At 33.4% G+C, this 25,609-nt stretch overlaps 1 protein-coding gene across 5 annotated transcripts in view; it reads right to left on the bottom strand.

The window, feature by feature from the left end:
- The window catches only part of LOC140669076 (uncharacterized), a 112,787-nt gene that overhangs the window by 72,930 nt on the left and 14,248 nt on the right, over window positions 1–25,609 (bottom strand). For 4 of the 5 annotated variants that reach the window (XM_072898573.1, XM_072898567.1, XM_072898568.1 and 1 more), the window contains exons 1-3: window positions 16,167–16,674; window positions 15,740–15,822; window positions 15,371–15,416 (exon numbers count right to left, since the gene is read on the bottom strand). The gene's annotated coding sequence lies outside the window, so the exon portion shown is untranslated. Of the gene's footprint in view, window positions 1–15,370; window positions 15,417–15,739; window positions 15,823–16,166; window positions 16,675–25,609 lie in introns of those variants that run through there. The other variant, XM_072898570.1, reaches the window with a different exon arrangement.

The following is a 25,609-nucleotide window of genomic DNA, read 5'->3' as shown; positions in this document are numbered from 1 at the left end:
TTTTAAATATTATTTCTATTATCAAGATAAAATAAATTATAACGTATATATTTAAAACTATAATATATATGTATATAAAAAATTATTACAGAAAGACTTGATAAAAGATATATAAAAATTATTGAATGGTATGCTAAAACGAAAAATAAAATATATTAATAATATATGCGCGGAAAATAATTAATTACATTTGTTATTAACGCGTGAAAGTTATATCTATACATTATTTAATTACCAAAAGATTTAATAAAGTAGTCGCACGATTTATCTGCAACACATTTATACGCGCATCGCGTGACCGAGAGATTTCAATGCGTGCATATGGATCTTTGCGCGTACATACAAGTTAGTATGAAATCGCATACAAGTATGTTACAAATATATAATTCTCGTTGCGGATATCATCCATCGCAGGATTAACGATACGAGCGGTGCCAGCGGAACGAAAATCGCGGATTCTCGATCACGCGATTAACCGATGTCTTTGCGAGAAATCAGGCGCTTTCTAAGCGACCCGAGCTCCAGGTCTGTTCCTGTTTCAGTGATTAATGACAGCGCGAGAAATCCTCCCTCTCGTCGGGACCACCGGGTTTGCGCGCGCGTGCCCATCTGTCGAAGACAATATTAATGGATGCGTCCTAGTAAAACGTAGCTTCGTATCTTGCATCCAATTAGCGACGCCGCCTGTCGTGAGAGAGCTGCGGAGAGAGCGCATGGACTTGACAAATTCTCACCAAATAACGGCGCGCATGTCCATGTCATTGCCTCTAGCGGCGTTTGAAACATATCTAGCGAAGCTGTGATATTTTGCAATGATAGTCGTTATCGTTTGTCTTCGCTTCGGATGTACATACAGTCAAGCGAAATAAATCGTTTCGTCTATTCTTGTGAGTAAACGTGCAAAATAAATGTAGGGAAGAATAATCATATGTTATTTTATCGATCATTTATTATTTTATCCCTTTAATTTCAATTAATTTTAATTTTATTTTATTTAATTAATAAGGATAAATAATTAAGGATTATTGCCGAAATGTATATATCTTATTATATAAATATAATAAGTCTGAAATAATGTCTGCTTGTCCTGCTTTGCTTATAGTTTATGAAAGTGCTATCAAATTTTCAAGGTTCACGCGGCTATTGTACTGCAAAGTAGCGTTTTCTGCGGCCACGATCTTTCCTCTACCGATAGCCCTACACGCGCATACAAATGCATTAAATTGCAGGCGGCTTAGAAGTGCTGATAAGACTGATACGACGCATAACGCGTCCATAAACAGCGTGTAAAAGTATGAATGGGACATTCTTCTTGTACTGATAGTGCGGAAGAAGAATGTATAGGCTCGTCTAAAGCATGCAGTCCGAAAGATTACACTATCCCATAATATGCTTTCTTACTTTTCCTGTGTATTTATTTTCTTTTTGCTCCTATATTTATTAAAACTTTTTTTTGTACAATCTTATTTCTGTATTGACAGACATTTGTACATATGTTTTTTTTTTTTTATGCAAACTAAATCAAATTCGCCACAATTTCATTTCTTTTTTAAATTAACAATAATTTATACTGTATCGTAAAGAGACGTAAAATTGAAACGTCCGAGAGATTTATTTGCGATAAAAATTCGCGGAGCTCGAGAAAGTGACGGCGGTGCATCGGCACGAGAGCGACGACAGAGAGACTTCATCGACGCGACGACGACAAAGTCAGACGAGTCAACGGCCCTAAACGTCAAGCGGAAAGGGCGGAAACGCCGGGCCGTGCATAAATAAGCGCCTTGAAAACCACAATACGTTTGCGGAGACATCGCGTGTGTGGGCAGTGGTCGCGGTGCCGTACCGGCCTGCCCGACCTGAAAATCAATGTGAAACAATTTGGCTGACGACCTCTTTGCATGACACGTAGTAAATCTCTGTGACGCCAATGATCTTTGCAGATATTTTGTCTTATGGATGCGCCGTGATTGCATTCCGGCGAAAGTACGGACTTGTCAATACAATTTGGAATTCACATAGAGAAAATGAATAAAACACGCAATGAATAAATAAATAAATAAATATAATATAAAATATATATAACATACAATATATACATATAATAAAATGCAATATATAATATACAATAAATTCTATAAAGAAGAATGGCAATTTTAAACAATTATGGCACTAGAAAATACACGTGCTCTCTTTTCTAAGTATAACAATAATCATATGTTTTTAAAATAATAATTTTAAAAATAATTAAAATATAAAATAAATTAAAATAAATATTTTAAAAATAATTATGTTTAGCCATAATATTTCAAAACTTTTACCTTTGCAGTAATGTTATTACTACATAATGGTTTATCGTTGTAAATTATCATAATAACCATAATAATCGTTATCATAAAATAGATTTATTACTATAATCTCTCATATGGACTTTCGCGGTAAGTACAATATTTGAAGACACTTGGTTCAATACGGTTCAATCATACATCTCCGTTTCTTTCATGATTAACAATAATTACGCCCGCAAGTGTGCAGTTTAAGGACATTGCGAAACTTTCGACTTTCCCTTCCCTCTGTCTGCCAATTACAATCGCCGCGATGAGTCTTAACGTCTCCGGAGCCGTTTCACGAGTCGTTGTCCACCGTTCATTAAGCCGGTTTCACGATTTACGATTCCAACGAGCAAAATGCGAATAATCGAGAACGAGACGCAGGAACCAGAGAAGGTATCGCGCGGTGCTTCGAGAGGAAACGAGAGGAGTTAAAGGGAGCGGAAATTACTCGTAATAGCCCTCGTAAGTATCTCGTCCTGAATCCGCGGCGAGCGTTATGGTTTCATAAAAGATTACGACGCGTGACATGAGAGTCCCGTCGAGTTTATGCGGCGCCCGATTCATTCTCCGGCATAAAATAGAAATTAATCTTTTGCCACTCGTGTTAATACGAATTTTAATAATTTATTTTGACTCTCTGTTGAGTCGTACTCTATCATTTTCATGAATGAGAGACGGCGATGATGTAGATAAACTATTGATTATCTATTTGTTATAAGTTATTTTATATAATTGTAATTATTTAGATTTATGATTGCTTCAGTAATTTTTCTCAATTTATTTTATTATAATTCTGAAAGAAAGGTTTAAGCCAGTATTGCATATTTATATATGTATATATGTATACATTATACATTCTATTTGCATTTCTGATTAACACTTTACAATAAACTTTGTAAAAAGAAATTATGTTTGTTTCGACACGTAATAAACATTTGTTTATTTCTAAATTAATTTAATCGCTGAAAGAAATTGCAAGAAGAAATTATAATGCGATACCGATTTATTTATATACGATCTTTACTAGTTCGAAGAAAGACTATTCGATGCGTGAAATTGAGATCTCGATGGACTTCAATGTTTATCCTTCAATCTTCCTTGGGAAAAATAACACCCTCGTTCTCGGTGGTTCCAATTTCATCTCGACGTATGAGCCTCAGAATACTTTTTAAGAAAACACTTAAGTTATGGTCTGCCCCGCATCAGGTTTTGAGGCGCCCTGAGGTCGAGCGATAACCATTTGACGAGATATGGTTGAGTAAACCTCTTCGAACGGCCTCCTTTTCGTCGAAGCAGAATGCATTCAATCTATTCGTATGCATTTTCATTTTTTATCTTGTATTGTTCACAAAAGCACTCTTGTGTACGCAGGTAAACTTCTCTACCTGCGCCTCTTTCATCGAACAGTTTCTTTTCATTATTAATCTCTTTTGAATCATAATTTGTTTCAAGACAAATTGCAATTTTACACAAATAAAAATAATATCGTCATGAAATTATTCTATAATTGATCGGTTCCTTGGAATTATTTAAATAAAAAATTGCAAAATTAAAATCACAAATGAAAATTATAATTTCCAACATTAAACGCATATTAAATATACATATTTAATTTTATGATGAAAGAAGACAATGTTGTTGAACGTTGACAATATTTGATAAATGTCTTAATTTAACACGATAATTAGAATAAATAAACGGAGTGATTTTTGACGCACTATTAATTATATTTTATTTCATTTAATTTATTGAATAATCTTCAAATTTATAACAAACTCTCTTTACAATATTATAAAATTTAATCTTCTAGATCTCTTTTAATTTTGTACAGCCGAGAAATGAAGAAAGTTGCATGATTCATTGAATCAAGTTCTGGCGAAAGAACTGCAATAACGTAACTGAAAAACGAAAATTCTCAGGGAATCAACGGGAATTTTTACGGCGGCGGCATGTATGCAAAGAGAGAAGTCTGGTCTCATAACGTATGTATCTCGCTTTCTATCGGGGCCCGCGGAGCCATATTAGTGCATCTTGCATTGCACAAACCGCAATGACCGGCTGCGGCCAAGCTCCATATTAGCAACGCATGCCGCTCTTTTCGCATGCATTTCATTGATTGTAGCAACGTACATGATATTTGTAATGCAATGCAAATATCTAGCGCGACTACATTCTCCTCTCGCAAATAAGCCACTATTATCCAAATGATTATTTCTTTCGTTTGCTGTATTAATAGACACGAGTTGGAGAATTAAAATCGAATCGCGAATTATTTTTTTTCCTTATTGTTAGATTAAATTTTTTTTATTTCTTCTAGACTTGTAAGACTTACAAGACTGAAATGCTCGAATAACTGTCGAAGAAAAATCCCAGCACGAAGGCTTTTTTTGCGAATGATCCGCGATCGTAGATCATGCGCCTCGTGCGAACAGCCGTGCCGCAGGTTATTTGTAATTGTTACAGGCGCATTGTAACGAGGGTCTGAGTTATTGGATGTCGCGAGAGATATTGTGTCCTCGTTGAACCTCCTGTCACGTCACGGTCACGCGCATACTTTGTATCCCACCCGTTATACATAATACTTGCGTGCTGATCTCGAGTGGCGAGGAAGCGTCGCAAACCTCGACAGATTTAAACTGCATTTCGTTGCATCGCAAATTCAATAATTTTTATAACTTTGTAATTTACTTTCAAGTTTTTTAGATTTCCATTATAATACATAACGGCAAGAAAAGGATAGAGGATAATTAAAATATTAAATTAAAACCTTATTTAATGAGTTGAACTTGTAAATTACTTTATGCATTCTTTTGATTATCGAAAAAATATTTATGTCTATGTCCGATTATATTTTTTATGAGCATATTTTTAACTCTATGATCCGATATGAATAAATTTGATTTCGTAAAATTGTCTAAAGTAATTATTTAAATAAAGCTTCGACTATTATAAAATCATTCTTCTAAAGATTTATAATCATTCGTTCTTTAAAAATCAGTTATATTAATAATTATTAAGCAGTAAATAATAATTTGTAAATATAATATGTTCTTCGTAAAATTGTTGCTCCATTTATAAATATTTAAAAAAAGCAGATTAATTTTCTATAATTCTCCAAGAAGTAAATTTACTATTGCCTTTATAGCTTTATAGCAATCCTCGTAAAGATTAACAAAGTTAAATGAGATCTCGTCCCGTCCCTTTTTAATTGCATCTCTGAAAACGGCTAAAAGACCAGATGAGTCTCGTTTAACTTGAATCAATATTTATGCTAACAACTTTTAGGGCTCCCGTGAAAGTCTAAATCTGCGCATTCTATATCTCAACTAATACTCTTACGAGATTTCACGCAGATCTAAAGAGATCCCTGAAAGAGAGAAACGAGGTTTCTCTCTTGTCCGGTCGCGTGTCTCGCAGGTTCGCGTCGCTTTAATAGCGTCGAATTAATTTTCATGGATTTCCGCGGGACGAACGAGACAGGCTCGCGCGAGCGAGGAACACGATCGTGTCCGAGGATGGGAATTAATTGCACGCGGCTGCAGCTTTACGACTGTCACTATTATGTGGCTTAAAGCTGTCGTTGCGCCGCCGTCATACGAGATAGTTAACGATTAATGCGATCATCCGTTCGCGTCCACCGGCGCATGTTTCACACGCGGCACCCCAGCTGGTGGCGATGTTAATTGCGCTATCAAGTAACACGAGGAAGCTCGCCCGCGATAATTACGTCCAACTGACCACTTCAATTGCGACGAGTTGTCGTTTTCTCATCGCGATCGCCTTTTCCGTTGTCTCGTTCGTTGCCGCACGCGAATTATCTCATATAAATCTGCTACGTTAAATATATGCGCCAGCTACAGTGCTATTTAATCGATATAATATACACTAAATTGAATCGCCAACAGCTGTACAAATCGACCTTTTTTTAAAGACGAAACCGCGAAATGGGCTTTCAAAGTTCTCCAGAGAAAAAAATGTTATATTTTATGACATCATAAATTATAAAAATTATTTTTTCAAATTATGAATAAAATATTAATATTTTAATATAATAATAATATCATTTCTATAAATTCTTACACAAAAAAATTGCATACGTGATATAATTAATTTTTTTGCACGCATCAATTTCTGATTTACTAAACAATTGGATATTCTTTTATAATTTAGTCTTTTTTGTGATTTAAATACTATCACTGAAATTTTGTCTGCAAATAAGTGTCTAAATCGAGTATCTCACATGTGGTAATCTTTAAACGCATCAAGTCACTTAGTGAGCACTGACCGTGGCGTGAGACAATTACTTTACGCAAACTACGTAGTATGCAGTAGTAAATACGCGTTTTTGCCGGAACCCGCAAATAGGTCGACAGTGTCTAATTTCGCATTACGCAAGACTAACACCAAGCACGTCCGTTCAGATCTCCATCTGCATCTGGATATCGTAATGCAAACGGTCCGCAAGGACAAATCTACATTACCACTCTCCACCAATTAATATCGTGTCATGGTCACCGTAAATAGAAGAATACACATAGACGTATGGATATCTGAATACACAGTTATCGCTCATTTGTAAACTGCAAACCGCGGTGAGCGCGAATGTAATTGATTCTACGGGTTGCCCGTAACCCAAATACGTGACGATGTTCGTTCTCGATTGCACAAGAGTTAATCGATACGCAATGCTGTTGTAAATTATATCGCGACGGTTTATTACTTGTTCCTGTGCTCGCGCAATCGAAAAAAAATAAGCAGCTAAATTAATTTGCGCCGGGTCTTTAATTTCGAGCGGTACGATTAATCGCTTGAGAAATGTTCGAGTGTCGTCACGTAAAATGCATTCATTATTCGCGCGAGAAACACTTTCCCACGGTCGAGACAGCTTTTTCCTCTCATCGTCTCGTGAAGGATTCGGATGTTCTTCCGCCGGTACTCTCGAGAGAACCTGAGTGCTCGAGGGATCAAAGGATATGAGAGACGCGACGGGGTATTGATACCGAAATCCCTATTATTATTGAAATCATTCGTATCCCGAGGGTGTCACGGTATATTAAAGCTACTATGCTTGTTGCTGGTGTACTATTATATACCGGGTGTTACACATGAGTGAAGAATTATTGCGGCGTGCGTGTGTGGTCTGTGCGAAGATAAAAGAGGGTTAAACGTAGATTGTTATCAGATTTTGGTAATTGAACTCTACTGTGATTAAATTTGAGTGCAATATTATATGGTTAGTTTAACTTCGCACTCAATAAATATATAAATGACGTTATAATTTTTATGTAAGTTTATTAGAAGACAATTTTTTTCCATTATATAATTAATTTAAGTTTTATTTTATCTTTTTCTTTTTAGTTTTAGTTTATTTTTCCATGTATATTAATAAATTATATATATATATATATATATTATTAATTCTCATATTTCATTATTTTTTTCTCTATTCTATTATTTATTTTTCATACTTTATTTATTTATAACAATTGAAATATAGAAATAAGGAGAAAGTTGTTCTAAATAAAAGAGTTGCATTTATTATTCCCCCATTTTGCAATCTTTTATAAGATATCGAGATGAAAAAAATATAATTAATATCTAAAATTTATTTATTTATGTATCTCGGCATAAAGAATTAATTTGTACAATTTGAATATTAATGTATTGTTCTTACAAAAATTTCTCACGCAAGAGATTTTTCATGAGAAGATTCCGTTTATCGCGATTGCCGCGTAAGCCGCAAAATTCCAGACGAATGACGTGCCAGCCGGAGAGCTCGTAAAAGTCGCGAATCTCCCACGCGGATGGTTCTCTCGCGAGAGAAATCGCGCATAGCGCGATGCTAGTAGAGCGGATTATGGAGTTTACGTGTCGCATTATCATAGACAGTGCAATGTCACGAGCGCACCTCGTCTCGTACCAGAACTCGGGGTCTCCTCTTGTAGGAGCGGCCCCGAGTCGACCGAGCATAATCCGCTGATCCGATATTGCAAGATCGATGCGCGGGAAAGATGCTACAGCTGGCACACACGTGACACGGCTCGCTGCACGTGTGTGTCGATGCCGACTCGTCGTCCCTCGTAAGAATTAATCTTGGATCGTGGTTCGACGATCCGTCATTGAACGGATCGACGAGTTTCGCCGCGTTCGAAACGACGGACGTACAACGGGCGTGCAACAGGTACGTTTCAATCGAGAGAGATACTCTGGGAATCGATAATGGCTTGCAACGTTGACAGAGACGAACTGTGCACGATCCGTCGCTGGGAAAGGAGAAATGAAAACGAACGTTAGAATCTACTATCATATTATCTACTTTCCAAGATTGCGAATTTGCATGAATTGCCCGAATTTTCTCCTTCTCGAATGATTTTACATTTTAGTAAACTTCTTTTTTAATATGGATTTATAAGTACAGAAAAAAATTAGTATGAAATGAAAACTTATATACTTTAATTAACGCGATCATTGTTTCATATATAAGCAGCAATATATGATCTTCTTAGAATGAGAGATTTGTGATAATCTTAAACTTCAACAATATTATAATTTTATTTTAATATTATATAATAGTCATTTAAAAAATATACGATTATTATCTTAATTTTGTTATAATAATTTTTTGAATATATACTATCTGTCCATCCAACATTTCTTTTCTATTTATGAAAATTATTCTTGAATAATAAGGATACATTTTTCTTAGTGTAGTAGAACTATATTAAATATCTTTGAACAAATAATTTTTATTTGTTTAACATTATAATCTCCTTTCAAGATTTACATGTCGAGAATAAAGGTTCTCAAAGACATTTTCAAGAATAATAATTTTTTCTATATAGCCTTTTCATAATGTTTACATATATGTAAATATGTATTATAATATTTTTCAGGATTATATTGTGTACGCGTTTGTAACCTGTCAAGTTTCAAAGTAAACATTCAAGATTAAAGAATAAAACGATACAGTTTCTATCTACATCAAGATAATTTTTAAATCACTATTGCAGCTTGCTCAGATAATTTTAATAGCGAGAATCAAATTACATATATTCGTACGCATTAGCATTAGTACATCATTTAGGCGGATTATATCTAACACCGCTCATTCGCATGCGTTCTTAATGTATAACGCATAGTAGCCGGACGCGATCAAACGAAATTGGATGCAAACACGATGATCGACGGCGTGCATTATCTTATCGCGCGCGATGGATCTCAGAGAGGCAGAAGGAGAGGAACTGCTTTAATGATTGTCGGGAGCCTCCTTATCCGAACAAGAGGCGGATACACCCGCTTATTATTCCTAGCGGAAGACGAAACAAGGACGAGATGGAAGGTAACGCGAATATCACGTGCTTCTGCGCCGAAAGGTCGCCTTAAGCGCATTTCGGTGCGGATGAGCCTTCGCCAAGAGGAACACGCCTGTCGCTGCATCTCGTGGGAAGAAGGAATTGGGTTAATCCTACGAGTCGACGTTCTCCGTCTTCGAGAGGAACGGGCCTTGCCTCCCTGCCCAGACGAGCATGGCGCGTCACATTTGTCAAAGTCCACGTGGACTTCTGACGCGACGAAGGAGAACACGCTTCTTGCGGTTCATCGCGAAAATAGAATACATGACGGCGGCGTTTATTCGCGAAACGTAAAAAGGAAGGAAAATTTAAAGAACATTGCAATTAAAAAAAAATATGTGCTCTAAATAGAACACTTGCTTTCGTTACACTCTTTTGACACATAAAATAAAGACAAAATTTTTATCACATCTTATAAAAGTCAGCTAATTGAATATTGATTGTGAAGCCACGATATATGTATCGTCAAATAGCATATTTTTTATGTAAATAAATTGTTTTTTGTGTTATCTGCATTGGGATAAATTTTCTAAAAGCATTCAAAAATTCTTCACAAAATAATAAAATACAAAACCTTACGAGAGCCAATATTCTTAAGGATAATATATTAAATATTTAAAAAGAAAAACATAATGAAGGATTAATTCAGTGCGGCCCAAGGGAGAGCTGTAATATGTAATATTAAGAATATAACCGGACCGAGCCAAAGTATTACCGATTTCTTGCACTCTGCCGTAATGACGAATAAATTGCTACATATATGCGTCCTAGGATAACCTGTCGTGACAGCCGCGGGCTCCATAAAGTTCATTCGGTTTCATTTTAACACCGGCGATCGATTTACGTTATTTACAATTTTCCAATTCTCGAGAAAAATTATTTAACTTTACGTAAGATTCCCAGACATGGAAACGGCCGTGTTTTATTACATCTTTGATAGATCTTGCGAAAATTTTTTAACTTACAAGTGCAGACACGCGGAGATAAATATGTACGTAGTGGAAAAATTATATTCTCGAAATATGCTTTATAAGCCTTAATTTTTAACGAATAAAGATATTTTCTTCTCTCATGACATTTTTTTGAAATATCTTATTTATAAATTAAATAAAAAATGTATATCTAATTTGGTCAAAGTTTTAATAAATAGCAAATGTCTATTTTTAAAATTGGTTTTTGTTATCATTAAGATAATTAATCTCAAATATTAAATAATGTAATATAATTATTAAATAATATATTATTAAGTAACGTAAAAAATATCTTATTCAGTACATATATTCTTACATATTAAGAATATCAAAGACTACTTATTCTTCAAAGAATTTTTCTCTTAAGTTAAGAGGATTCTTTTGGTGTTCATTTTCGAGAAAAATAATAAGAAAAATGAAATATAAAAAATATAAAGATATAAAGATAAGTGAGAAATATTCGTGAGATGAGAATCTATTTCGGACGGGAATATTTTTTCAATGTACACAATTGGCTCGGAATTCAACTCGTTGCAATTCTAACGCGTAAATACCGACAAGCCACAGCGTCACTCCCGCTAACAATAAGTGCTACTTCCTCGAGGGATCGTTGTTGCGGTCGTCGATTGTTGCCACGCCGGTGATTATATGCGGGCTCTCACCTGCATAACTCGGCGTCGCGCGAAATTAAGCGCTTCAAGTACTATATTGACTATTTGAGCGCGGCCGCGGCTTTATCTTCGCCGACGTAATTCCAGACTATTACGACGATTGTTAACGTCGGGTGCCCTATCATTACGATTAGACGTTCGTGTCAAATCGTATAATACGCTCCATCGAGGTTTCGCCACTTAACATACGCGAACTTAAATAGCGTGACGTAAAAAAAGTAACAATCCACACGCGCGTAATTTTTCATTTTGCATACCTAAGCGCAAGCCCGTTAAGGCGATGTACCCGCGATAATATCGTCGAGTAAACAGAGAGCCCGCGGAGTTTGTTTGCAAATGTATGCTAAATGGAAAAGCCACTCTGCTGAATGGTCACCGACACACATGATTATACATAGGTCGATCGTTCCATGGAAATTCGTACATTTCCGTAATGCTGCGATTTGCATAATTGCACAACGATTTTTAATGCAAAGAGTGCGAGAGTGCGCTTACATTTTAAATCTTAAGAACATGCGTCTTAAGAAAGTTGAAAAGAATATTAAGGATAGAAAATATTTGATACTCCGAAGATAACAAATAGAAATGGATATTATTTGAGTACATTTTTATCTAGTTTGCTATTTGAATAATAAATATTTATTAATGTTATTTGAATATTTGATAAAATTTTTATCTATACTATTTATTTATTTATACTATTCGTTATTTATATATTATTTGTTACTTTAATTTATATTTGTGTTATCTATTATAGTTTTTATTATATAATACGTATGTACTCAAAGTATTTTATTTTAATTTTTACACGTATTATTTTTGAAACAGATTAAAATTATTCTGTTTCTTTTTTATCTTTTAAGAAAAGATCCTTTTTTTTAATAGAAACGTATAAACGATTATTACAATATTTGATAATGTAGTGATGATATTGTTCGTATTATATTATTCATTATTTATACGAATAAAAAATAATAAAAACATATTATTAAATAATTTTTTAGATAAGAATTTAGATAATTATTTAATCAAATAAATTTTTATTTAAGTAAAAATGCATTTGTTCCCTACAAATAAATTATAATATGTTTTGTCTCTATTATTTGTTATCTATTCTTTGAATAAAATTTTGCCCATCTCCGATAACAGAGCGACTATGTAATAAATGCATAGGATTAATGAACAAGTTCTATCCAAGTGCATAAAACGAAATGACTTTGCGTTATTAAATTCATGATTAAGTGAGCAGGCCTTATCTTCACGCATACACATTCCACCAAGATGTATCTCCGCTGCTATTCTGCTCCACTTTCCTTTATCATCACATTCTTTCCCTCCCGCTCCACTTATCTCCTAATTTAAGCTCCTTTGTCGTCGCTTTCTTATCAACCCGGGCGCTCTTATCGCTCGCGCGTTTAAACGAAACGAAAGAGTGAATAATTCGGTCACGTTCTCCGCACACAGTCCAGAATCTATCTGGAACGTGTCTCTCGAGCCACATTCCATCCGTTTAATCGCGGCCAAACGGCATAATCTCACCTCCAAGGGGCTGCCGCAATCCTCCTCGGGAATCACGCACACGCACACGGAGATTTTGGCGCAGGCTACTTCGGCGCTGACGTCTCAATGCAGCCACCGAGAGGACCACCCAGCTGCGATACTTCCTACGACCTACCGCCCAAACCAGAAATCTCGCCCCAAAAAGAAAACGAGGTTAAACGAGAATCCCTCGAGCGTCAAAGGAGAGGAGGGATGAAGGAGGGATAGCTCAGGAGAAGGATGTGACTGGCACGCCAGTGATAAATGTTTGCATTTTGAATATTTAATTACCGGAAGGTGTGTATCAAACCATAATTGTATTCAACTATCAATAAGTGGTTCTAAAAAGTAAAACATATGCGCAATAATTTTTGCTAGTGAGTATTACATATATGTATCTGTAAATATATAACATTTACAAATTACTTTGCATATTTGCAAATAATTTTTCAAATTACTATATCGTGAACAAAGTGTTTAAGAACTTAATAATGATATATTATTAATAATACGTTAAGTTTGCCAAACGCTTTCTCGTTCTACTAGACTTTAGAGATTAATGTCAATTTATCACACTAATAGTTCTTGTTTCTCAGGCTGCAATATCGAGAATGGCGTAAATTCATAAAGTTGACCGAATATGATACCACAGTTAACAGACAAATTGTCTGGCGCAGGTGCATCATTGCTACACGGATTATCATGGAAGAGTTCGTCGCGTCCTTCTGAATTTGTCAATAAATAAAGGCTTAGGTTAATTCAAGCGGCAAATGCGAGAGCCGACCGAGATATTTTACCGGATTAATATTACATTTACACCAATCAAGCTCGGAGTTTAATCTCTCGCGGTCCTGAGCTTTGGAGATTCAATGAAACACATAAATCAGAAATATATTTAATTTTATATACTCGGTTGAATAAAGCTAAATTTTCAATGCGTTGTGGATATCTTTAATATTTAAAACGTATGAAAAATGTATTATATATTATTAAAGATCTCTTTAATCGATTTATAATTCGTGACGAAATTTCAAATAAAATTCTATTGGTAATTTTATCTGTACATATTTAATGTAATTTACAATTATAATGATGCTATCAGTATCATATATATATTTAGTATATTCAATTATTTAATAATAATAATTTCATATTGACAGTACTTGAACTTAAAGTTGTGCAACTTCTAATACATATGTATGTAATATTTTTATTGTTTAAGATAGATTATATAACATGTTTTATTATTTGTTAACATTTATATAATTAAATAATTTGTTTAATTTTAAAAACAATTTTGAAATTTTTTAAAAATAATTTTAATTTAATTTTTATAATTTTCTCAAATATACATTTAATGTTTTTAAACATTTCTAAAAATAAATATATATATATATATATATATATATTATGTTTATTTTAATCTTATTTTCAGTTTTCTTAATATGTTATGTTTCAGTATCTGTAGAACTATTGAGATATTAAGAAAGTCCTAATGGTCTTATAATAGCTCTCACAAGCTGCTAATTAAATCAGCTTGCTTGCTAATTAAATCTGCAGAAATCTGCGATTATCCGAAATTGGGAGCGTGTCATAACAACGTGCCACTCGTGTGCCTTAATCACGTGTCCTAATCGCGTGTCTTAATCACGTAACCTTAATTGAATGCAGTATCCCTGATTACGTACTATTATATGTAGATAAAATATAAAATACGTGAAATATATCTTCTCAAAAATATCTAATGTATCTTTGCTATGCCTTTGTTCAGTACCGCCTATTTTACGTAACCTATATCCGAGAAAAAAGAAAAATTCTTTCTTTTGGCGGCTAATTACTGTCGCCGATAGATGAACGTAAATATTTCGCGCTCGTTGACGATGGTGCTGCGACTTTATGATCGTTCGTTAAACATGAGTAATTATAACTTTAACAGAGATAAAGTTAAGATTGATTGATTGAAATTTTTATAGTAATATACAATTTATAATAAATGTAATTTATAATAAAATTAATTAAATATTTATATAAATTATTATCATATTACAGGTAACTTAATTGATTAATCACTTGGCTTTACATTAGTTAGAGCAAAGTTTAAGAACTACAGTACTACTAATCAGTAGTCAGTCTACAAACAAGTTCTACAATATGGACGGCTCTAAAAAATTAGAATTAAATCGTTAAAAGAAATTAAGTTAATAAACTGTATATAAAATAAGTTGATAAAATGTAATTAAAATAAAATTGTTATTAAATAAATTAGTTTAAATTTACTAATTTAAAAAAAATGTTTTTTTCTAATTTTCTTTTTCCAATTTACTAAATTTATACTTTTTTGCTTATTTTTACGATAGATGCTCGAAAAAAGATCTTATTAAAAGTTGTTTAATTTAATCTTTCCAGCTCATCCATTTTAAAATGGATCTATCTACAATTTACAATTTATATCTACACAATATCTACAAATTCGTTATCTCAAACTTAAATAAAAGTTTGTTACTCACCGATATTGATGTGCAACAGCGGAGTTGTTGATATTAAAGCGTTTGACTGTAACACATAAATATAAAATCCATTATAAAGCGCGAAGCGCTTAAAAAATATATTAATACTATAATAAAAAAATTGTAATTATTTTACGTGTCAAATTTCATATATTATACAATGAGTACAATACTAAACAGATATATAAATAATAAATGTTAAAAAAATGATTTTTTTTAAATTAAAACTTTATAGGATTTATAAAAGTCTTCTTTCGAATTTCTTTTGTTTAGTTAATTTAAATAATGAGATGCAATTTTAATGCGAGCACGCAATTTTCATAATACATAACTAATACCTATATGTATATTCAAATAATAAATATTCACCTTAGGGTTGTTCCGCTGATGCAGGATGCCTTTCCTAGGCCTCCTCCTCCTCTCAGATTGTCAGAATCATCAACTACATTGATCTGTAACATACAAATAAAAGATTCAAATTATACTTATAATTAAAATAATTGGTATTTTAAAATTGGAATTTTATATTTGACGCGTATAATAATAAATAAACTAATAAAATAACTTTATACATTTTTTAACAATCCTATTAATAACGCTTTAAGAACTTTATTAAAAGCTATAAAAATAGGAACTTTTATAAGATTATAACAGTTATATAAAAAAGATCTTATATTAAAATTCTTTCTTTAAATTATGTAAATAAAAAATCAAATTATGTGATTAATTACTTAATTCAAATCGCATGCACATAAGTAATAAATAACTAATATAGAAATAATAAATCCTTTATTACACGGTTGTTCCATCGGTATCGATGCCTCTCTCAGGCCTCCTCCTCTCAAGTTATCATGATTCATTGATTTACTCGCGCCACGCGCACTTGTACGCACAATACTTTGAATGGCACTCCTGCACTTTTACGCGTGATACTTTGGATGACACTCCCGAATTTCGGCAAGATCAAAAATCACAGTTGCCGTTTCACACGAGAATCACATTTGAATCAACAAGGAAATCACCGATTACTTCGTGCAAGGATTAAATTCGAAGCTCGAAGAAGACGGAATCTACTGATGAAATTGATGCGAATGACTCTCTTGTCGCGGATGTTCGCATGTCAATTCGAATTTGATTAGACACGATTTCAAATGAGACATTAGAATATTGATTCTAATAATTGTGTCGTTCTCGAAAGTTAATTAATTTTCATGATGTAGCGAAATTTTCCGATATTTGTCGTGATTGTGAAAAAGAATTTGAGACTATACGGAGCGTCTCGCTATCACTACCTTATTACTCGAGTGTCGTCGCACGAATGATAGCAAGGCCGCGGTGCGTAAACAATAGGGCGCTACGCTGTCAAGGTCGAACACCGATTTATTATCAATTTGTTGTCGAAATATTTTACATACTAAACTATATGTATACTCGGATAAGAATAATGACATCAGTAAAACGCGCTAATTATAAATAAAAAACATATATATATATATATATATATATATATATATATATATATATACACACACACACACACACTTATATACATACTATATAATTTAAATTTTTTATTACTATGTTTCAACATTAAAATTGTTAACGCATAATACGATTATTTATTTTATTAATAAGACATTTGTGTCCATATGTTTTAATATAATTATGATATATATATATATATATATAAATCTACAAGATATATTTTCATTAGAGAAATTCTCCAAACGTATATTAATAAAAACAAAATAATTAAAATAATTAAAAATATATCACATAAAACTGAGAATAATCATGTAAGAATTAATCCCATACATAAAAATAAAGAAGAATCGAACATAAGAACTAAATAAAAATCGGATTTATGAATTTTTTATCAGAATGGAAATCTCTTGATTAAAACCTGTTATAAAACTTGTATCGAAGCTAAGAGTTCGTAAAGATTTAAAAACTTTTTCATCTTTGTGTCATCTTAATCCGTGTAAGTCCGGCGACTCGAAAAAACGATCTCGTAGCATCCATCTGAAACCGAATGTCGGCATTCCGTGCTGCTGGTTTAATTCGGAAACGCTCGTATAATTTATAATCCGACGGCATCGGATCTGGGCGATCTTGACGATCGTCATCGGTATCCGCGGAATGCCGATCGTCGAAAGTGAACCGGGGGGCACCCGGGCGATCGGGCTTCTTACGAGATGCACCTGCAGTTAACGACCGCGCGCGTGCACGGCGATTTTCTTGCCGATCAGCATGCCGCCCGTAATTACTTTATGCTCACGCAATATCGGCGAGAGAAAAAAGGTGCGGACTCTTTCGAGACTGTGTCTGTAAACTCTCCGCGAGAAATTAGCACCCCATTCTCAAAATTTCGGCATAATTGATAGAGTTCTGGCTCTTTTCCGAAAAGTCTCTTTATCGAGTTTTAAAATACGTAATTATAAGTGTAAAAAAATAAGAGTCCAGAGAGAAATAAAGATATAATTTCACATTTTTATTATACAAAAATCCATAATCATTGTATGTTTTAATTAGAATCAATTGGAATCAATTTGAATGATATTTTTCTATAAAACACCGTTTTGAAATGCTACCTAAAATTCTAAAAAAAAATGTCAGAATTTTTTCAAAAATATTATTAATCCCTGAGAACTTAGAAAATTCTGACCTGAAATTTTAAAAACTCGTCAAACGAGTTCTTTTATATCAACATTAATATAATAATCCTATTAGATTGAATAATAGCATCACACATCATAGAGATATCATCCGGCCTTCATAATGAAATGGTTCGTACAACGATCTGCTTTTAGCGACTTAATACCACATACATAAATGACTAAGAATCAAGTGATCTAGATAATAGATATAACGTATAACGTACGGTAATTAACTACTCCGAAACGAGAAGCGAAGGACTTGCCTTTGTCGATGAATCTCTCTCTACGACGAGAGCTCCAAGTTTATATAACACTGGTTCTTTATGATGCAGACGAGCCGTTCGGGAGGGAGAGTACCTCGAATGGCCGACAACTGTCTTCTCCATGGCCTCTCGCTTAAGTTACACTTCGTAAACCGACTCCAATTCCCATTGTGACACTCTTTAAGCACACTGACGCGCGCCGGCTCACTCTCTCTCTCTCTCTCCCTCTTTTCTTTGTACGCATGTGTATGTATGGACACAAGCACAAAGAAATATTTTGAAAATGCTCGCCGCTCCCTCGACTTATTCACGCCTGTCGCGCGGACAATGACGGGACGATTAGCGAATACCGCGATGACGCCGGATGGCTTCAACGATGCGACTCTTTGGACGATGACATAGATCTTTATTAAAAAAAAAAAAAAAAAAAAAAACGGTTAGAGTTCCGTGTCTCAAAGTCACACGATTTAATTGAAGGGAAAGATAGATTACATGCTTGCAAAAGTTGAGTTGTTTCTCCAGAAGAAATTGTTGCTTCTTATTAATCGTGTATATTAATTTAGTATTGATGTGATATTTCAATAAAGAAAGATACTTTTCTTTGTGTTTAAATTCCTAATTAATATAAGTTTTACAAATGGATTAACAGGATATTTATTCAAATTTTGTAAAAAAAAAGTTTCCTAATTTTCTAGATATTTTTGTGCAAAATTTCAGGTAAACATAATATTTAAAGATTTTTTAATGTAATTTTCTAAAATAAATTTTTTATTCCACGCATTTTCTAATACTTTTCACTCATATAAAGAAATAACACAAAATCACTTAAGTTTCAATTGCTAGATTTACAAATGTACTGAAAAAAATTGAATATATTTCGTTAAAATAAAAATTTTTAACTTTCAACATAAATAAAGAGAATTATCATAGCCTATCACGAGCTGATTAAAGATGGATAAACATAATATTTTGCTTAATAAACTGATTGTATTGCGAGTCATTGCAATGGGTTCTTCTCATGGAAAACTTGAACTCGATTTTTTGCGTGACACGTTTGGCTGACTTAATGATGGTTTGACTTTTGTCCACAACGTTTTTGTTTTCATTTGTTTTATATTGGCAATTGAAGAGACACAAGTAAGCGTCGAAACGTCTTGCATTAATTTATAAAATACGACCTACATACCTTGTTATCTTGTAACTTTGTAATTGCATTAATTTATGAAATACGACCTACATACTTTGTTATCTTTTAATTTTGTAATCAACTGTTTGTCCATCTTTAATCAGCTCATGATAGGCTATGATAATTCTCTTTATTTATATTTATACAAGCGAGCTTTCTCTATTTTTATTTTTATATTTTCATAACTTTCATAAATATTTTATCATTTTTTAACACTAAAAATTAAAAAAAAATATATACTGTATATTCAATATTTTCTTAAGACATTGATTATAAACAGAGATAGATATAATTTATAAAATAAAGGTAAAATTATCAAAGAGAGGATTTTTAAAAAATTCCTTGAGTTCCAATAAAATTTCATGAAAATTCCCTGATTTCTCCAGGGTACAAAAAAATTCTCTGAAAAGTCCAGATTGTCTATGTTTTATCAGGAATACATCCTAATTAAAGTAGAATTTGAGAAATAGCAATTATTTAATATTTTATCTAAATCTTACTCACACACAAAAATCTCTGAATAGAACCATGATTAAAAGTACTCTGGTATATAAAAACATATGTATACTTACTGTCTTTCTGTAGATATCTAAATTACGCACTCTACGAGTGAAAGTTTAAGTATTTCATACACGCGTGAGTGCCTATGATGCATGGACGTCAAACGTTGGATTAACACGAGTCGCGCACGCTGCTTTTCTTGATCCAGCAAGCGCTGAAACATCAATCCCGCTGCTTACGAAATCCGTGTCGCGCCGGATCACGCGAGATCGTCGAATCGACGAGAAGGCACCGTTAGACAGTTCATTTAATCTTACACGTCATACGGAAATACATAATTAACTGCTCGCAACGAGCAGTGCGTGTCAAAGGATTGACTGACGTCGACGATCCGACCGCGGGATAATCGTAAGTTTATGTAACCCGCACGTTTTTACATCGCGCGCGAGCTCCCTGACTGGTATTTAATCCGCGCCCATGACGTAATATTTATGGGATGCTTTTTTTCTCCTTCTTCGACGCAGGAAGTTTCTTCGCGTTTAATCATCCTCGCCTCGGACTGATCAAGCGGGACACAGTGCAACGTGTAACGCATCTGAATAATAATACGTTAGCTACCTAATCGCGCGTTTATTATAAATTATTATCGCACCTTTCCCTGAGCAAGAAAAAAATACATGGGATATACTTTCATACTTATATACTTTTTCAAAAAACAGTGACTGAGCATTAAAGTGCATTTGATTATTTAATATTTTATCTAAACCTTACTCACACACAAAAATCTCTGAATAGAATCATAATTAAAATTCTATAATAAATTTATTTTAATAAATAATTAAATAGATATTTAATCTAATTAAATTTAATAAATATTTAATCAAATTTAACATAGTCAATATAATTCTGAAAATTCTGACATGTGTGTGCGCGCGTTTTGTATTTTATATTATTGCAAAAGAGAGAACTGCATTTTTTATAAACTATCGAGAAATATTTTTCTTTCGTTTTATGCCTACATGAAAAATAAGTGGAAAGTATATTAGAATGTATTGCAAACTTGACACTAAAATATATCTTTTTTAGTTACCGCAATATTTAATTAATTTGAGTTTGAATTGATTGTGCGTGCTGGACAAAAAAAAAATGTTGAGCTCTTATTAACATCTTAAAGATAGATTTACAAAATTGCTAAATATCTGCACGCACGCATGATACGAGAAAAATAATATGCGACGTGATACGTAAATACGCTATCTTTTTCCGGCGCAAAACAAGGTGAAACGTCACCTGTAATAACCGAGTCGCGAAAAAAAAAGAGCAGCACGAAGCTGCCTAAGCGTTTAGTTACGTTAATGTCCAAACAGGATACGCATAATGATGGCGTTGCACCATCCCGATTAACGAGCGAGTCAACCGCGCGAATCTGTGGTTGTGTCGGTGTCAATGCTGTTACGCGCGTCGGCGGTGTCGACGACCAGCTCGATCATGGAAACATGTCCCAGTGTACCGTCCGCCCATGATTCAGCGACCGGTCACGCCGTATGACATTGTTATGCAGCATTTGCATCAGGAACGGTGGAGGAGAGGGGGGGAGGGGTGAAGGGCGAGCGAAGGAAGCCGCGCGTATATAGTAGGGGGGGCCCCTACAAAGGCCCCACGAAAGACTGGCGAGGGCATTGTGCGTAAGAGCAATGCAATGGCGCAAGCCCCGCAATGCATTATCTCACGCAATGGGACACTGACACCCCGGTTTTGCGGTCTCTCGTTGCGGCGTCACAAGAGCCACACAAAGCGACAGAGAGGACACTGCGGCGCGAACGAGCAGCGACACCGGGAAACTGATAAGCCGCGACGCGAGATTATGTCGCGCCTAACGCGTGTCACGAATACTTATGGAAGGAGAATTCACGATTCGATTGTCTAGGAATTCCTTAATCGAGATGTTCGATAAACGTGAGAAAACGGACTCCGATAAGATAAATACAAATCAACCAGTAATGTAATTTCAAATAAATTTTTTTAAATTTTCGGCTTGTTTTTTATTATTTTGAGAAAAATTAAATATAATAAATAGTCTCAAGTTGTGTGTGTCTAAAATTTTTAAATTCTTTCTTTCTATTATACTTCAGTTTTAAATATTTTAATACTTTAAATTTTTAATATTTTATTAAACATTTAATTAATATTTATATTTAACATTTTATTAAACCTTCCATAATCTTTTTACATAAAGACCAGAATAATCTTTTAATAAATATCCATGTAAATATAAACTAAATTTTTCTATTAGAATAAGTTCATAATTTTTGCGAAATATTATATTGATAGATATCTCATTATTTCGTGCAGGAAATCTAAGAGAAGTAAACTTTTTTATTTCGCATGATCGTATGCTCGTCCGTAGCGGTGGATGGAAATACGATTATGTTGACGACGGACGAAAACTCGTTTACTCTGCCATCCGCGTCCAAAATAAAGTGTCTTTTACCGTGCAGCGGTGCCGTTTGATGTGACCAGTATATACTTGCCGCATCTTCCTCCTCTTCGCTACTTGCCACGCATTTCTCTTTCCATTTTATCTTTTTTCTCTTTGTTTTTTCTTGTCCGCCCACTCTCTTCTTCTTCAGCTTGGTGATATCTGAAGGAGAGCATTTTTTTTTTTTTTTTGTCATTTACTCTTTTTGTTCCATATCAATTGCGAGAGAACAAGAATGACAAGTGTATAAATGTGGAAAAATAAAATCAGGCTTGGTAAAAAAAAAAAACTTTCTTCAATTTTATCTTTCGCGGTTTTTTTGACAGATTGCAAATACCGAAACAGCTATATATGCGTGGAAGAATTTCTTTCTCCAATTCTTTCATGTATTAGTATAAAATATCTGGATGTTCTTTGAGAGCTAAAATCACTTTTTAGATTTTATTCTTCGTATACATATGTGTCTTTTTTCTTTTTTCCATACTTAAAGTTTTTGTTCTATGTGCTCTCATTATCCTCTTATTTCCCATAATTGCCATGCACGCAGAACCACCAAGTTGAAGCGGAAGGGCATTAGAGTGGGGCAGCACTTTAAGGGCCCGGTGGCACGAGTCAAGTGGTCCCCTTGTTGTCGCAATTATCGCGGAAACGATGACGGCGGCCAACAATACGACAAATTACATAAACAAGCATAAGAGAGAACGAGAGCAGATGCGTAAGAGAGAAAGAAACAAAGAGAAAATGCCTTTATATTACAGAAATTAATGAAAGGAATGGTTCTGCGTCGACCAAATAATTGTAATGATTACACAACGTCTTTTTTTAAAGACGAATGTGAAATAAATAGAAACAATGTAATGTATCTAATGCTTGTTAAAATAAACTAAATAATTTTAAAACTAATTAATCAATTGAGATAATTATATTTTTGTGTTATAATATATAATCATAACAGAATATATAATATATAATAATTTCTGTGTAAAAATGTTACATTTAAATTATTTAATATAACTGACAAGATGAATATGTGTGCGAGAAAATATATTAAAGATTATCTGAAAAAGTCAATGAGATTCGTTTGTCTTATTATTTTTGTGACAAGTATGAGAAGAATGCCTGAAATAAAGCACGTCATATTAAAGGGAACGGGAAGGGGGCCGTCATCTCTGCTTCTTTGTCAGTCGACGAAAATTTTTCTTTGTATGTGAACCGCATCTGGTCCCTTCATTAGAATAATTGCGTATCGTGGGATGATTAAATGCTCCTTCCATATGCTTAGATGCTAACATATGCGCGACAGCGGATCTTTTTTTATCGTCAGCGAATATCTCCGCAGATACTCTTACTTTGTTATTGCAATGCTTATTTTTTAATGCATTTAAATCAAATCGATTTACATTACATCAAAATCGAAAAACTACCAGGAAGTGAGAGATTTAAGTTTTTTATACGATTGGAATAATTTACTTTGAATACATGTTTACATTATTAAAATCTTGTACTTCTTAAATGATTCTCTATATCAGAAAATATCTCTACATTTGAGAATATTTGCTTTGCATACACACTCGACGCATTCTCTGATCATATTGCGTAGCTGATATTTATTCTTCTAACAGTATTAGACTTTTCATTGCTCTTGGCTGTATTCATTCTGTTTCGATTTCTAGAGATTTCTTAGAGATTAAAGAAGAAGAGAAACTCTTTCTGTTGCCGGTTGATTAGCATCATCGACAGACAAGTGTAAATATTTTACATTCGTTTATAATCGTAAGATATTACTCTTTTAGAAAGATATAACATACATATAAATTATAAATGTTATATTAATATCTATAATATAATTATATTTAGTTATTTTGCCAAATACTATAAAATTAATATTGTATGTGTTATATATAATTTTATAATTATTAATATTTATAATATAATTACATTATATACAATATATTATAAGAAAAATATTAATAATTGTATTAATCATATTATATGTATAAAATCATATTAATAATTATAAAATAATTATAATTATAAAATTATAACGCATGCAATATGCTACAATGTTCGGCGAAACAATATGCAAATCACAAAATAGTGAATTTTACGAAAGAGTCAAACCGCAAATCTTTCTCTAAAAATGTATTTTCTCGCTTCCGTTTTTTAATACTGTCATCCCTCTTCCTTAATCCTCCCGTCTTCTCATTCGTCCAGAACGAATGTCACTCCTCACATATACGCAAACCAGCAAGAGCATTGTTTGTTAATGTTCCGGCAACCTCGTCCCTTCCTTCTTCTTCTCTTCTCGCCGTCGAGAGATGCATGGCATCGTGTGTGGCAATTTTTCTCGACGAAGTGGTCCATTGTTGAATGGACGTCAGTATTCCTGGCAACCAGTGCCGGTTTTGGTATCCTTTGCATGCCAACCAATTTATCGGCCGACAAATATATCCCTTACTATCTCTCACGCGTGATTGTAAAAAAAAAAAAAAAACAAAAATCTTCGCGACCGAACACGTGTTAAAAAAGGACTGTTAAATTATAAAGTAATTATAGCTTTCATGTAATATCATTAAAAAATTTTTTTAATTAATTGTAATAAGATATACGACATAAATTTTTCTTATTTGATTAGTCAAATTCTTATTGTTTAAAAAAATGTTGATGTGTGTATATATATATGTGTGTGTGTGTGTATTTTTTTTAATTAAAAAATAAACTTTTCTTAAAGGAAAATTAATAACATATTTAAAAAATTATCTTTGCATCTTTTTTTAAAAATTTCAATTAAATTGCGCTGAAATTTCACCTAAATTTCAAAATTACTGTAAGATCATAAGCTTTATAAATATCATAGGCTTTATAAATTGACTTTTAAATTTTTCTTAGAATTTATATGAGAATAGGAGAGCACTTCGAGTCAATATATCAGTTACTCGATCGTGAAATTACTTTACGCTTTAACGCGCAGTTTCTATAACATGCCATGAATCACACTCAATCGGAACTTGTGGATGAAATAATTATGTCGCGCTATCGTTCATCGAAACATTCCCGCTCGAGTGGATGCGAAACGGTTTGTCACCCTCGGTGAGTTAATGCAATCGATCGCAATGAAATCATGCTCTTTATGATGTCTTATAGCGACACGAA

Source organism: Anoplolepis gracilipes, chromosome 8 (genome assembly GCF_047496725.1).
Source record: "Anoplolepis gracilipes chromosome 8, ASM4749672v1, whole genome shotgun sequence".
Taxonomy (NCBI): Eukaryota; Metazoa; Arthropoda; class Insecta; order Hymenoptera; family Formicidae; genus Anoplolepis; species Anoplolepis gracilipes.
Note: the sequence above shows the minus strand (reverse complement) of the source record. Positions and strands in the feature narration are given on the sequence as shown.